The sequence below is a fragment of the Nerophis ophidion genome, linkage group LG06, assembly GCF_033978795.1.
Source record: "Nerophis ophidion isolate RoL-2023_Sa linkage group LG06, RoL_Noph_v1.0, whole genome shotgun sequence".
In the NCBI taxonomy this organism is placed as follows: domain Eukaryota; kingdom Metazoa; phylum Chordata; class Actinopteri; order Syngnathiformes; family Syngnathidae; genus Nerophis; species Nerophis ophidion.
Genome location: NC_084616.1, coordinates 56,755,866 through 56,770,613, shown reverse-complemented (window position 1 = coordinate 56,770,613; position 14,748 = coordinate 56,755,866). Strand labels below are relative to the sequence as shown.

The 14,748-nt window shown below is 40.0% G+C and overlaps 1 protein-coding gene across 1 annotated transcript in view; it reads right to left on the bottom strand.

Annotated features, from left to right (window-relative positions):
* The window catches only part of opn7b (opsin 7, group member b), a 227,969-nt gene that overhangs the window by 176,404 nt on the left and 36,817 nt on the right, over nucleotides 1–14,748 (bottom strand). The window lies entirely within an intron of this gene.

Below are 14,748 nucleotides of genomic sequence, written 5' to 3'. Positions count from 1 at the left end.
TAAAATGTTGAGGACAAAATAAATGTGTTCCATTTTGGGATAAGGCTGTAACGTAAAAAATGAAATAAAATGGATAAAAAGTGAAGCCCTGTGTATTATTTCCGGATGCACTACATATCGTCTTAATGTTGACAGAGGATAAGGGAAGAGAATACATATATATTTTTGGATTGCTAACCAGCCTTGGGTGAAACTGAAGTCACATGTTCACAACTCTTAACACATTCTGCAAAAGAGAAGGCAATGTGTACCAAAATCAAAACTAATTGCTTTTACACACAATCCATTCAGTGTCACCAATATTTATGAAGTCTTTTTTTCAGTTTCTTGTTCACTACCTGCATAACAATTTGCTTTTACAGAATATTTTTAAAATGCTAACACACTTTGTTCACAAAAGTTACAGAAGAACTTTTGAATTTTGCCTATCATTTAAAATCCCTATGTACACACACGTTTTTCTATTTTTATGCATTCTAACAAGTAAATAAATCAAAAGTGTGCTCACAATGGAGTCGCTCAGTTCTGCCTATAAAGTGCTTAAAAAAAAAAAATCCAAACATCTCCATCAAGGTTTTGCATGCTGTAAGTATATATGCAATGGAGTAACAGGCAGATTCTTAATAAATGTATTATTTATTGATTTTATTTAAGCAGAGCATCAATTTCAAAAACGCATCACAGCGTTCACTTTTTCCTTCGACATCATCACTTCTTACTACTCACTGCAGACTGATTGATTTACAATAAACATAATAAGACATTACTTACTGTACAATGTCTGCCGTCACTGCAATACAGACTGTTGGGATGTTAATATATTCAGTTTAGATGAAGAATGACTAAATTCTCGTGAACAAAAAGGGGGGGGGACCAAGTGTCGTTTTGTGTGTTTCTCGCCATTTTCGGGTCTAAATTGGCTGTCATAGTTGACCAACTTGTTGGATTTTGTCCTCATCTCTGTACTATCCAGGTGAGAGGGATTATTTATGATACATTATAAACTTTCATGAGCTCCGAGGCAGGAAAGCAGGTCACCAACCGATGATGCCAACATAGCCACAAAAGCTTGTTAGCGCTCTCTGATAACAGCGGGAAATTAAACAAAAAAAATATGTACAAAATCCATGATTGGTTGGTTTACATATAATGAGTCATGATTGGCTAGGATTAAGCCAAAATATTACTAGCAAGCCAATCAGAGGCAAGACACATTTTATTCAAGTATTTTTTTTCTGGCTAACCTGCTGTTTGAGCAAACCACTCAGGGAAAGTGACAATACCGATTACCCCATGCTGCTTAGTTAACACTGGAATAAAAGTCACATAGGATCCCAGTCCTGGCACAAAAAATATGTTCACTTTTATCATTTTATCAATTTCTGTTCATTTAAAGATGGAGTTTGTTAATGTCTGTTTTGTGAGGCAAATGTTTTGGACTTGTTCTTTGTCATTTTGCCAGTGTGAATTCTGTTACAAATAGAGAGTATATATTTTGGTGTTTATTTAATAGTATCATTAATATTATTATTGTTTTACTGTCTTTTATTTCATTTGTTTCCAGTGTTTCTCCCCTTATTTTGAACATGGTACCGCAATTCAGCAAATTAAAGGAACTGTTAAAAAGCCAGACAGAGGGCATGTTTCCGGTTTGTGTTTATTATAATAAACAATCAAACTGAGCATTTTCTTTCAGTCATTTGTTCGGTGGAAAGTTAAACATTAAGCTGGGATATATATTTATACATAAGTAGTGTTAATGTAGAGAGCTACATGTGCCGTGTATCTTGTAGTGTGACTTGGTACAATTTTCTGGTAATATCTTACCCTGTAGCTTAGCTACATTTAATGAAGAGTAACTAGTAACTTAGCGTACAACATTTTCCAAGTGGCTTGGTCGTCACTAGCTATGTCCACATGGACATAATATTAATTAATGGGATTAAAACCCTAACCGGAAGTAAAGGTCTTCATTCTAAATATTCTGACCCAATCACACAATTTAGGATCAAAATTTCATTCTGATCGAGACTGATGGTTAATGCTGACAGTCATTCACACTGAATCACATGAAAATATTTCTTCTGAAGTTCGAGTTGAATGTGTCCTTACTGCGCAGATCTTTGACGTCAGTATACTTTAGTTGTGGAGGGGCGACTAAATTCAAAAGGTGAAGCGATGGTTTTGCTCCTTTTTACCCTCATTCAACTTGTACAGAAGTAACAATATTTACTGTTGAGTTTGTTGTTCTAAAACTGAGACGAGCAAAAACGGAAGTTTGGTATGGATAATGTAGCAATTTTATTCATGACCTTACAGCTAGCTCAAGTGCCAACTGCTAGCCTCAGGCATATACACATAATATCGTAACATGAAGTGCATGCTATTTTAAAAAGAGAGGTAAAACAAAAGTAGGAAACAGAAGGAAAAATATATAAATAAATAACGTAACAACGTCAGACAAGCAGAGATGCACATAGCCATGTTTGTTTACAGCGGAAGTCACTGCTTCTTCTTCCTGTACTTCAGTTTCCGGTATGTGCATAACAAAGTAAAGTCTCCCGCGTTAAAGTGGGATACATGAAGATGCACGTCATAATCTGATCTTTTTTTTAGGGTCCATGTACACAGTAACATTCTAATCTGATGTATGATCAAATTAAATACATTTTGCCCATGTAAACACGAATTCTGACAGTGTCTCTCAAAACACGTCTTAACTCTTGACTTGCCAACAACACAATGAAAAATAGGAACTGTTAACAGTGCATCAAATGCATGAATAACATGTCACTTAACCATTCCCTCACCTCGTCTCAGCCCTGTCATTTTATAAGCTAGTTTTGTTCTTAAATCAGTCTTGTGTGCAATGGCATGTTAAGGCAGGCTATTTAAAAAAAAAAAAAAAATACTACGACATCCCTATAGCACCCAGAGTGAGAGCAACTGTGTCACTGTCTGCTCACTGCATGTTGACAGAAAGAAATGCATTGCTGTAACCTCCCTGCTATGGTGCGTTCGATGGCAACTCACGGCAATGTGTTAAAATGAATTTAATGTTCTCAAATTTGGAAATACAGGCCAACAAAATGTTAAGGATATAAAGAGCAGACACAGAAGAAAGTGCCAAGAGTCCACTATGCCCATGTTTAATGCAATCCCCATAACAGCTTAAAGGGGAACATTATCACCAGACCTATGTAAGCGTCAATATATACCTTGATGTTGCAGAAATCAGACCATATATATTTTTTAAACAATTTCCGAACTCTAAATGAGTGAATTTTGGCGAATTAAACGCCTTTCTATGTATCGGTCTCAGAGCGATGACGTTAGAATGTGATGTCACCTAGGTAATAAAGCCGCCATTTTCTCAAACACATTACAAACACAGCGTCTCAGCTCTGTTATTTTCCGTTTTTTCGACTATTTTCTGGAACCATGGAGACATCATGCCTCGTCGGTGTGTTGTCGGAGGGTGTAACAACACTAAATGGGAGGGATTCGAGTTGCACCACTGGCCCAAAGATGCGAAAGTGGCAAGAAATTGGACGAAATTTGTTCAAAATACGAGGGTGTGGGGAAAGCCGACGAAATGGTCAGTCGTTTGTTCCGCACACTTTACCGACAAAAGCTATGCTACTACAGAGATGGCAGAATTGTGTGGATATACTGCGACACTCAAAGCAGATGCATTTCCAACGATAAAGTCAACTAAATCACAAAGGTGAGTTTTGTTGATGTTGTTGAGTTATGTGCTAATCAGACATATTTGGTCGTGGCACGACTGCCAGCTAATCGATGCTAACATGCTATTTAGGCTAGCTGTACGTACATTTGAAACTATATTTACATCCAGCGTTTCCCTCCACCCACATTTAATGCCAAACAAATACTTACCAATCGATGGATTTAAGTTGAATCAGTTTCACAAGATGCGAAACTTTCGATGGTCGGTGTGCTCATTTTACCGGCTATGCTAAGGCAAACATGGCCGTATAACGTCAATAGCTATTCGCTCAATAGCTTCAGTTTCTTCTTCAATTTCGTTTTCGCTATCTGCCTCCATGCTCCAACCATCCGTTTCAATACATGCGTAATCAGTTGAATCGCTTAAGCCGCTGAAATCCGAGTCTGAATCCGAGCTAATGTACTTATATCTTGCTGTGCTATCCGTATTGGCGTCACTTGATGGTTTCACAGATAGCGAAAACCAGGCACTTTAAAGCTTTTTTTAGGGATATTCCGGGATGGGTAAAATTTTGAAAAAAACTTAATAAAATAAAATAAGCCACTGGGAACTGATTTTTATTGGTTTTAACCCTTCTGAAATTGTGATAATGTTACCCTTTAATCAATGAACAGCAAACTTAATTATGGAGCATACAACTCTGAAAAAAAGGCATTTGAAATCATTACCACAACTGTGGTGTTGCCAAACAATTGACTTAGTGTGTGTATTTCCATGCTGACAGTTGTGATTATAGAAGTTTGTTTTTGATTACTAAACATCCCAAATACATTTCTATAACATGCTAACACAGTTCATAGTTTTACAGGTTACTGTAAACGGCAGGGGAATCACATTAATGTGGGAGCAGATAACAAGCGTGGCAGACTATTACATGCACCCAGACAGAGACTCGGAGAAAGCAGCTGCTCTCACATAGCTTACTGTTGCAATCACTGACATTTTTAACCTAGACAAACAGAAAACTGGCATATACTTAAAGTGGCTGATGATTGTGTCACATCACAGCAATAATAACACGGCGTACATTTTCTGAATTTGTCTTCAATTCATCTGGATTTTTTTTACTTTTATTGCCAAGTCCATCATTGCCTTAGCGAAAGTGGTAATATCCTAAAAAATACCAAACATTTTTCATGTGGCAAATGAGTCATTACTTGCTTGCTACCAAGTCACACGTGCAACTATAACAAATTCAATAAAATATAATGTTGCCTCACTCCTCTACAAAATGTTATGCTAACTTGATTAAGTAGTAGACAGTTGCATTAAAAAATCTTATTTGCACCCCGACCAATAGTTAGGGACTCGTACAATGTTATAGTGTATGTCAGGGCTATTCAACTGGCGGCCCCGGGTCAAATCCAACCTGGGAATGACAGCAGACAGCAAGGAGAGTTCAGTTCAAAAAACTTGAAAAAGACTATTACACACTGCAGGTGAAGTCTGTTTTTTTTGCCCATAAGCGACCTGTACCAGATTTTTTTTTGTCACTATGAACGGTGCAATCAGAAATTTTTCATACCCGACCCAAGCCTCACTGGATCGGTTTGCAGCCGAGTGTAAAGCGACCAGAATGAGAATCAGCACCTCTCCCGGAAAAGGGTGGAGTGCCATCTCCGGGTTGGGGAGGAGACCCTGCCCCAAGTGGAGGAGTTCAAGTACCTAGGAGTCTTGTTCACGAGTGGGGGAAGAGTGGATCTTGAGATCGACAGGCGGATCGGTGCGGCGTCTTCACTAATGCGGACGTTGTACCGATCCGTTGTGGTGAAGAAGGAGCTGAGCTGGAAGGCAGAGCTCTCAATTTACCGGTCGATCTACGTTCCCATCCTCACCTATGGCCATGAGCTTTGGGTCATGACCGGAAGGATAAGATCACGGGTACAAGCGGCCGAAATGAGTTTCCTCTGCCATGTGGCGGGGCTCTCCCTTAGAGATAGGGTGAGAAGCTCTGTCATCCGGGAGGAACTCAAAGTAAAGCCGCTGCTCCTCCACATCGAGAGGAGCCAGATGAGCTGGTTCGGGCATCTGGTCAGGATGCCACCCGAACGCCTCCTGAGGGAGGTGTTTAGGGCACGTCCAACCGGTAGGAAGCAACCGGTAAGACCCAGGACACATTGGGAAGACTATGTCTCACGGCTGGCCTGGGATGCCTCGGGAGCCCCGTGAAGAGATAGACGAAGTGGCTGGGGAGAGTCTGGGCTTCCCTGCTTAGGCTGCTGCCCCCGCGACCCGACCTCGGATAAGCGGAAGAAGATGGATGGATGGATGGACCTAGGCCTCTTTCAAATGTGGATATAAATCGGATATGTATGCGATGCGACTGCAGTGTAAACGCTCCCATAGTCAGGTCACATTCAACCGACAAGGTATCATCAAAAAACTATAAACGTCTTAACAATGATTCGCCAAAGTAGACAGTTACAAAATAAATAGTTTACAATTAATCAGAATTAAAGCCAACTAGAATTAAACCCATGTTTACGTCCATAAAGTCTGCAGCACGTGTGATGTCATAACGTAATGTGTGCATGCAGATCAGATTGCATTTGCATTGGACATCACATTTTTTTGGTAATGTCAACGACGATATAAAATGATTAGTTTTGACCAAATAATCCAAATTGGACATGCAACATCAACATAGCCATATTTGTAGTAGATTCCTAAAAACACCACATGGCTGTCATGCATTGACTAAATGTTTTGCTGTAAGTCCATAAAAACAGCAGCGCACTACTATTGTACAGACAAAGCTATTTTTCAGAATTTAATAGTGAATAGAAGTTAAATGTCCACTGCAGAAGATGCTGGTTCTCCGGTATATACTGTAGGAAATAAGAATAAGAAAAGGAAGAAGTGTCGTCCCCTGTTTCTCAGCTTCCTAGAAATGTGCCCCCCTAAACAATTTAGCTGACTTGCCCTGGTGTATGTTTGTATTCCTGCTCTATTTTTAAAACTTCCATTTTCAAACTGGAGCATTTTACAGACCTCATAAATCTAGAGTCACTGCGGCCAGTATTGCTCCACATATCACTCAGTTATCTTGCATTACAGTGAGATAATATGTCTGTCTTGGGGGCATATGTGAAATGTTATTTGCTTCTGTAATCCTTATATTGTATTATGATATTAGAACACAGGTAAGTATGGTCAGTTTCTTTAAATGGACCAGGTCCAAAAGATTTTAGGTTTTTAAGAAATAATATACTGAACAGCAATAATGACGACACAGTAATTTGTTATTTTGTATGTATTAAACCAGTGTTTTTCAACCACTGTCCCGGGGTACACTAGTATGCCATGAGATATTGTTTGGTGTGCTGTAGGAAATTATGCAACTTCACCTAATTGGTCCAAAAAAACTATTTTTGCAAATCAATAATTATAATACTGCGATGAGGCGGCGACTTTTCCAGGGTGTACACCGCCTTCCGCCCGATTGTAGCTGAGATAAAGGGAATAAGCGGTATAAAATGGATAGATGGATGGATAATTATAATAATGTGCCGTTGTCTAGTGGCAGGGTAACCACATAATACTACATATCAGTAGGTAGCAGCAGGTCGTTCATTGCTTTGTAGAAGTTGGATTGCGTCAAGGATGGTTTGTCGTGATCCCAATACGCAGGGCCCAGCAAAAGAGAGTGTGCAGGTAAAAAGGTATGTTACGCTTAAACCAAAAATGAACAAAAGGCAAGTCCCGCTAGGAAAAGGCACTTAAGCATAGGGATGGCTATGCAAAACAAAAGTAAAACTGAACTCGCTACAAAGTAAACAAAAACAGAATGCTGGACGACAGCAAAAACTTACAGCGTGTGGAATAGAGACAGCGTCCACAAAGTACATCCGTTCATGACATGACAATCAACAATGTCCCCACAGAGAAGTTAAGCGTACGCACAACTTAAATAGTCTTGATTGAGAAAACAAAGCAGGTGCGGGTAATAGCACTCAAAGGAAGGCGTGAAGCCGCTACAGGAGAACACCAACAAAACAGGAAAAGTCACCAAAATAACAGCGCAAGACAGGAACTAAAGCAGCACACACAGGAAACCACAACAAACTCAAAATAAAGGCACGGAAACGTGGTGGCGTTATATTTTTTAACCTTTTCGGCTGGTGGTGTGCCTCCGTATTTTTTTACTGGAAAAATTGTGCCTAGGCTCAAAAAATGTTGAAAAACACTGTATTACACAAATTGGACAATATGGTGACCAGTCAATTTTACATTTGAAATAGATAACTTATGATAAAAAGCTGTCTAAAACATAAAGAAAACCCATTTTTGTTGTTGGGGCCCTTTTTTTATGTGTCTAATCGGCAGTCTTTTTACCGTTTTTTTTTTAGTCTGTCTACAGTGCTGTCCGTGGAGTAGGGAAATGGAGTGGGGGGTTCAGTCTTTCATGCGGCAAGATGGTTCCGCTCGGCTCGCCACCCAGCTCCTGCTAGGAATGTCCGAATCTGGGTACCTTAGCTTTCCCAAGGGGTCCAGTGGTGAAAATATGGTGGCTATATTCCAGAACCAAAAAAAACTCTGACCTATAAGTGGGTGATGTAAGATTTCACTTCATAAGTTCAATTTCACAAATTACCCATCCATCTATCCATTTTTTACTGTTTATTCCCTTTGGGCTTGCGAAAGGGGGGGTGCTTGTGCCTATCTCAGCTACAATCGGGCGGAAGGCGGCGTACACCCAGGACAAGTCGCTACCTCATCGCAAGGCCAACACAGATAGACAGACAACATTCACACTCACATTCACACACTAGGGCCAATTTAGTGTTGCCAATCAACCTATCCCCAGGTGCATGTCTTTGGAAGTGGGAGGAAGCCGGAGTACCCGGAGAGAACCCACGCAGTGACGGGGAGAACATGCAAACTCCACACAGAAAGATCCCGCGCCCGGGATTGAACCCAAGACTACTCAAGAGCTTCGTATTGTGAGGCAGACGCAGAAACCCCTCTACCACTGTGCTGCCCTCACTGTTAGAATAATGATGTATTTATTATCATCATAACTTTATGCTTAAGGGCCGTTACTATAAGCTATTGTTAATTTGTGTTGAAGTGGTATTTCTGTATTTGTGCAGAGCTAGCAATCTAAGAGATTGCTAGCCTCTTTTCATCAGTATTTTGTCCAGACTCGACCGGGACCAGACAAAGCAGACTATGGGTGATGGCACCAGTACTCAGTCTGCTGATGGCCGAGGCCGAACACCACCGTAATGCAGACAGAGCACATACACGGCGATATGACCTGCGTCACGTACTTTTTATTTATTCTATAATCATATAATGTGTCTAACTGGAGTGGTCGAGTCTACCCCCCTTCCCTTAGCAACAGTGATGTAATAGGGACTTTCCTAATAAATAGAGGAGGCACGCAGGCTTTGTTTTTTAGAACATAGTTTGGATCTGTAACTGGAGTACAGCAAAAACAGGTGTCTCCTCATGAACTCTATTTAACTCTGTCTCAGCATGATTCCTTGCTTCTTGTCTGGTTAATAGATGTCATCAGTGTTTGAACCTGACACTCACTAATTACCATTACTACTAATTCAGCTGAGTCTTATCGCCAAAAGTGTAGTTGCACAACAAATATATCTCCAAGCTCAAATGTCCACTCAAGAATGTGTCTTAAACTCAAGTGTTCACGTACAGTTTCACCATAAATATTTTCAATTAATATCCCATGTTTGTAGTTCATACAGACATCTAATGAATTCGCCTTAATTCCCATTTTCAATTCTCCATATTGTTACAAATCACATTGATGAAATGTATCACATCAACAATCATTTAGCTTAGAAAAGAAAATTACATCTGTCTTCCCACAATAATGTGCTGTAATGTATGGGACTGTGCCGGAAAATGTAATTTCAGTTCTTATATGTCTTGTACATGTTAAGAATAGACAATAAGCAACACTTTGAACCTTGAACTTCCACCCATCCATCCATTTTTCTAACACTTATTCCCTTCTGGGTCGCGGGGAGTCCTGGAGCCTATCTAAACTACAATCGGGCGGGAGGCGGTGTAGACCCAGGACAAGTCGGCCCCTCATCCCAGGGCCAACATAGATAGACAGACAACATTCACACACTAGGGTTAATTTAGTGTTGCCAATCAACCTATCCCCTAGTGCATGTCTTTGGAAGTCGGAGGAAGCCGGAGTACCCGGAGGGAACCCACGCATATATAAGTAAACATTGATTGATTGATTGATTCACGGGGAGAACATGCAAACTCCACACAGAAAGATCCCGAGTGCAGGATCGAACCTAGGACCTTTGTATTGTGAGTCAGACGCACTAACTCCTGTACCACCATGCTTCCCTATAACCTTGAACTTGATATGGTCAATGTTGCATGAAATGCTAAGAGACATTAAGGCTCTGCGGGCTATGATGTCACTCCTTGCACTGGTTTACAATGAGAGACCGCACTAAATATTTACCTCTTTTTACACGATGCAAAATGCATTCAGTGAATAATATAAACTAAACACAAATATCATCTGCCAACAATCAATTAGTTGCGTTTTAATGGCGTTTCACCTCGCGAACTTGGTGGAAGTGTGTCGCACTAGACGCATTTCTAAAGAAAATACCACACACAACAAATGTCACAGGGAGAACACGCAAACTCCACACAGAAAGAGCCCGAGCCTGGGAATTGAACCCAGGACTTTTTCGCATTGATAGATGAACTCTAACACTATTCCACCATTCTGCGCTCTCAAGTAACCTGTAGAATATTCACACACATTGTCTTTTGAGCACATCATGGCTGTTTGAGTTAAGTTTTGAATCTCAGAATTGAAGTCAATGAGTTACTGTACATGGCGTGTGTGTAAGAAATCAACAATTTTAAGTAGAATATGATGTACAGTAAATAAGCCGCAGAGACCATATGTCGATATTGCCTTAATGTATTATCTTCTTAAATGTTGGCACAAAATAAACTGTCATATATGATTGAGATATACCGTATTTCCTTGAATTGCCACAGGGCATATAGTATGCGCCTGCCTTAAATTACTGCCGAGTCAAACTCGCTTCCCAAAATAATTAGCGCATGCTTAGTATTACCGCCTGGTCAAACTCGTGACGTCACGAGTGACACTTCCCCTGTCATCATTTCCAAAATGGAGGAGGCTGATTTCAATACCGGTACTTTGAAATCGCATATGGGGAAGAAGATTAAGAGCTATTCAGTAGGATTTAAGGTCCAATCTTACATCACACTCAAATTTTTACTGCATACCTTTGGTAAGTGCCGGAGTGAGAAGAGGTTTTAAATTAATTAGCGCCCCGGCGGCAATTCAAGGAAATATGGTAGTTAAATTGTGCTATTTTTAAAATGCATTACACAGTTTTTTTTTTACCGAGATAGAAGAGAGACACATCTGAGAACTCAAATAGTGAGAGTGAGAGAGAAATTCAATGGAATCTCTCACTGAGACATTGATGAGACATTTTGGAAACCCGCTCAATTATCTCTCATTTTTGTCTGAAATGAGATCAAGAAAAGGGACAACTGTTAGACATTTTAGAGATGTCGCAGAGTACTGACTGCGAAACTTTTTGTCTCAGAAGACACATCTGACAATAATGACAAAACCTCTTTGGTCTTGATTAGTGCTCGTTTATGTCCAGGAGATATAATTAAGACATAAAGGAGATCTCATCTTCAGTTTCGCATTTCTACGGACGGTCTTCTCAACCTTTTTTCAGTGATGTAACCCCTGTGAACATTGTTTTAATTCAAGTACCCCCTAATCAGAGCAAAGCATTTTTGGTTACAAAAAAGAGATACAAAAGTAAAATACAGCACTATATCATCAGTTTCTGATTTATCAAATTGTATAACAGTGCAAAATATTGCTCATTTGTAGTGGTCTTTCTTGAACTATTTGGGAAAAAAAGGTATACAAATAACTAAAAACTTATTGAAAAATAAACAAGTGAATCATTTATAAATAAATATTTCTACACATAGAAGTAATCATCAATTTAAAGTGCCCTCTTTGGGATTGTAATAGAGATCCATTTGGATTCATGAACTTAATTCTAAACATTTCTTCTCAAAAAAATACATCTTTAACATCAATATTTGTGGAACACGTCCACAAAAAATCTGTCTGTCAACACTGAATATTGCATTGTTGCATATTTTTCCAAAGTTTATGAACTTACATTCATATTTTGTTGAAGTATTATTCAATAAATATATTTGTAAAGGATTTTTGAATTGTTGCTATTTTTAGAATATTTGTAAAAAATCTCACGTACCCCTTGGCATACCTTTAAGTACACCCAGGGTATGCCTACCCTCATTTGAGAACCGCTGTTCTAAAACATCATCAAACAAGTACAAACACAGATTCATGGATTTTTTCTGTTCCTTACCAAGTGATTGTAATGAATTGACCTTTTTGCAGTGTCAGGCCATGCCTTCAGTGATGTCTGACTTCAATGATTACCTCTCAAAAGACCATAATTGATGTCACCATATGATCATTGCTGGAGAAATACTATACATGAACACATTTACACCCTATTGCGCATTGAGTCACATCAACGGTATGCAAAACGGGTTATTTTCTGGCACATTTAAAAATCAATTAAAACGCATCAGCAATTAAAACATATATCGTTAATTTCTCTGTTTGACTTATGTAACTTCCGGTCAATAGATTTTAATTCAAACTACACACTTCTCAAAGATATATTAACTGCCCAGACCACATGATGACGACAAATACTGTTATGATCCGCTGCCCGGATCAGATTCTGTTTGGGTTTTTCGGGTCACTTGTGTTTTTTCTGTTGGTGTTGGACTCCGTTTAGTTCCTATTTATGCACCACTGAGTTTGTTTGTTTCTGTTGCCATGACTGCAGATTGCACTCAGTTACGTCCGGTTAGTGTTCAAAACGCTCACCTGTTGTCCGGACACTATTCAGAGGGCTATTTAGTCTTTGTCCTGCCCTCACTCGGTGTTGCTTCCTAATTTGCTTTATGCTACAGATGACAACGTTTGATTCCTGCTTAATTAGGCTGACCATATTCTGAAATCCCAAAAAGAGGACACTTATATGCGTACCGAGGCAGGCAGCACACCAAGGCCAAGAGTAGGTGAAAATTTGCCAATGATACTCGAACTTGCTTTATAAATAATATATTTATTTGAATAAAACATTTTTTCTCCTCTGTTGACTGCTGTGTTGGCGCTAGGATTTTTAAAATGGGGTCCCAGGGACCCCATCAAGTCTTAAAAATGGGGTCCCACAGTAAACCTTTGGGGTGCCACTTTTTTGTAAGCGTCTTGAAAACAAATGATAAACGTATTCATTATTCTGTTGTATCTCACAATCCATATCGTGTTTTTGAAAAAGGTTGTCATAAACGTTACTTAATTCATTAAAAAAGAAAAAAGAAAACAATTAAAACTAACATGTTTACATATGTAAATGTATTCAGTTATAAACATTCATTCACTTTCTTCTTTCCTTCATGGATCTAAACTTTACCGCTTCTGGTAGTTTTTTCTATGTTTTTATTTACCGTATTTTCCGCGCTATAAGCCGCACCTAAAAACCACAACTTTTCTCAAAAGCTGACAGTGCGGCTTATAACCCGGTGCGCCTTATATATGGATTAATATAAATATTTATTTTCATAAAGTTTAGGTCTCGCGACTACGGTAAACAGCCGCCATCTTTTTTCCCCGTAGAAGAGGAAGCGCTTCTTCTTCTACGGTAAGCAACCGCAAAGGTAAGCACCCGCCCCCGTAGAAGAAGAAGCGCGCGGCAAATTCGATTCATTTCATTTGTGTGTTTCTGTAAAGACGACCACAAAATGGCTCCTACTAAGAGACACGCGTACAACGCAGAATTCAAACTCAAGGCAATAAGTCACGCAGAAGAACACGGAAATAGAGCAGCAGCGAGAGAATTCGACATAAACGAGTCAATGGTGCTTAGGTGGAGGAAGCAACAAGATGACCTGCGCCAAGTAAAGAAGACAACACAGAGTTTCCGAGGGAACAAAGCAAGATGGCAACAGTTGGAGGACAAACTCGAACAGTGGGTTGTTGAGCAGAGAGCAGCAAGCAGAAGCGTCAGTACCATCACTATTCGAATGAAGGCAACAGCGCTAGCAAGCGAACTTCACTTGGATGATTTTAAAGGTGGTGCTTCTTGGTGTTTCCGCTTCATGAAAAGACGCAATCTCTCCATCCGCACACGGACTACTATTTCACAGCAACTGCCAAAAGACTTTAAAGAAAAGCTGGCTACTTTCCGCGCATACTGTAAAAGCAAGATAGCTGAAAAAAAGATCCGGCCAGAGCACATTATCAACATGGACGAGGTTCCACTGACTTTTGATATTCCTGTGAACCGCACTGTGGATAAAATGGGAGCACGCACGGTAAATATTCGCACCACAGGGAATGAGAAGTCGTCCTTCACTGTGGTTCTAGCTTGCCATGCTAATGGGCAGAAACTTCCACCCATGGTGATATTTAAAAGGAAGACCTTGCCAAAAGAAAACTTTCCAGCCGGCGTCATCATAAAAGCTAACTCGAAGGGATGGATGGATGAAGAAAAGATGAGCGAGTGGTTGAAAGAAGTTTACGTGAAGAGACCGGGTGGCTTTTTTCACGCAGCTCCGTCCCTGTTGATTTACGACTCCATGCGTGCCCACATCACAGATGGTGTCAAGAAACAAGTAAAGCACACTAATACAACACTCGCCGTCATTCCGGGTGGATTAACCAAAGAACTCCAACCACTGGATATTGGTGTCAACAGGGCATTCAAGGCTCGACTGCGAACGGCGTGGGAACAATGGATGACCGAAGGTGAACACAGCTTCACTAAAACAGGGAGACAGCGCCGGACGACATACGCCAACATCTGCCAGTGGATTGTAAATGCCTGGGCGGATATATCGGTCTCAACTGTGGTCCGAGCTTTCCGGAAGGCAGG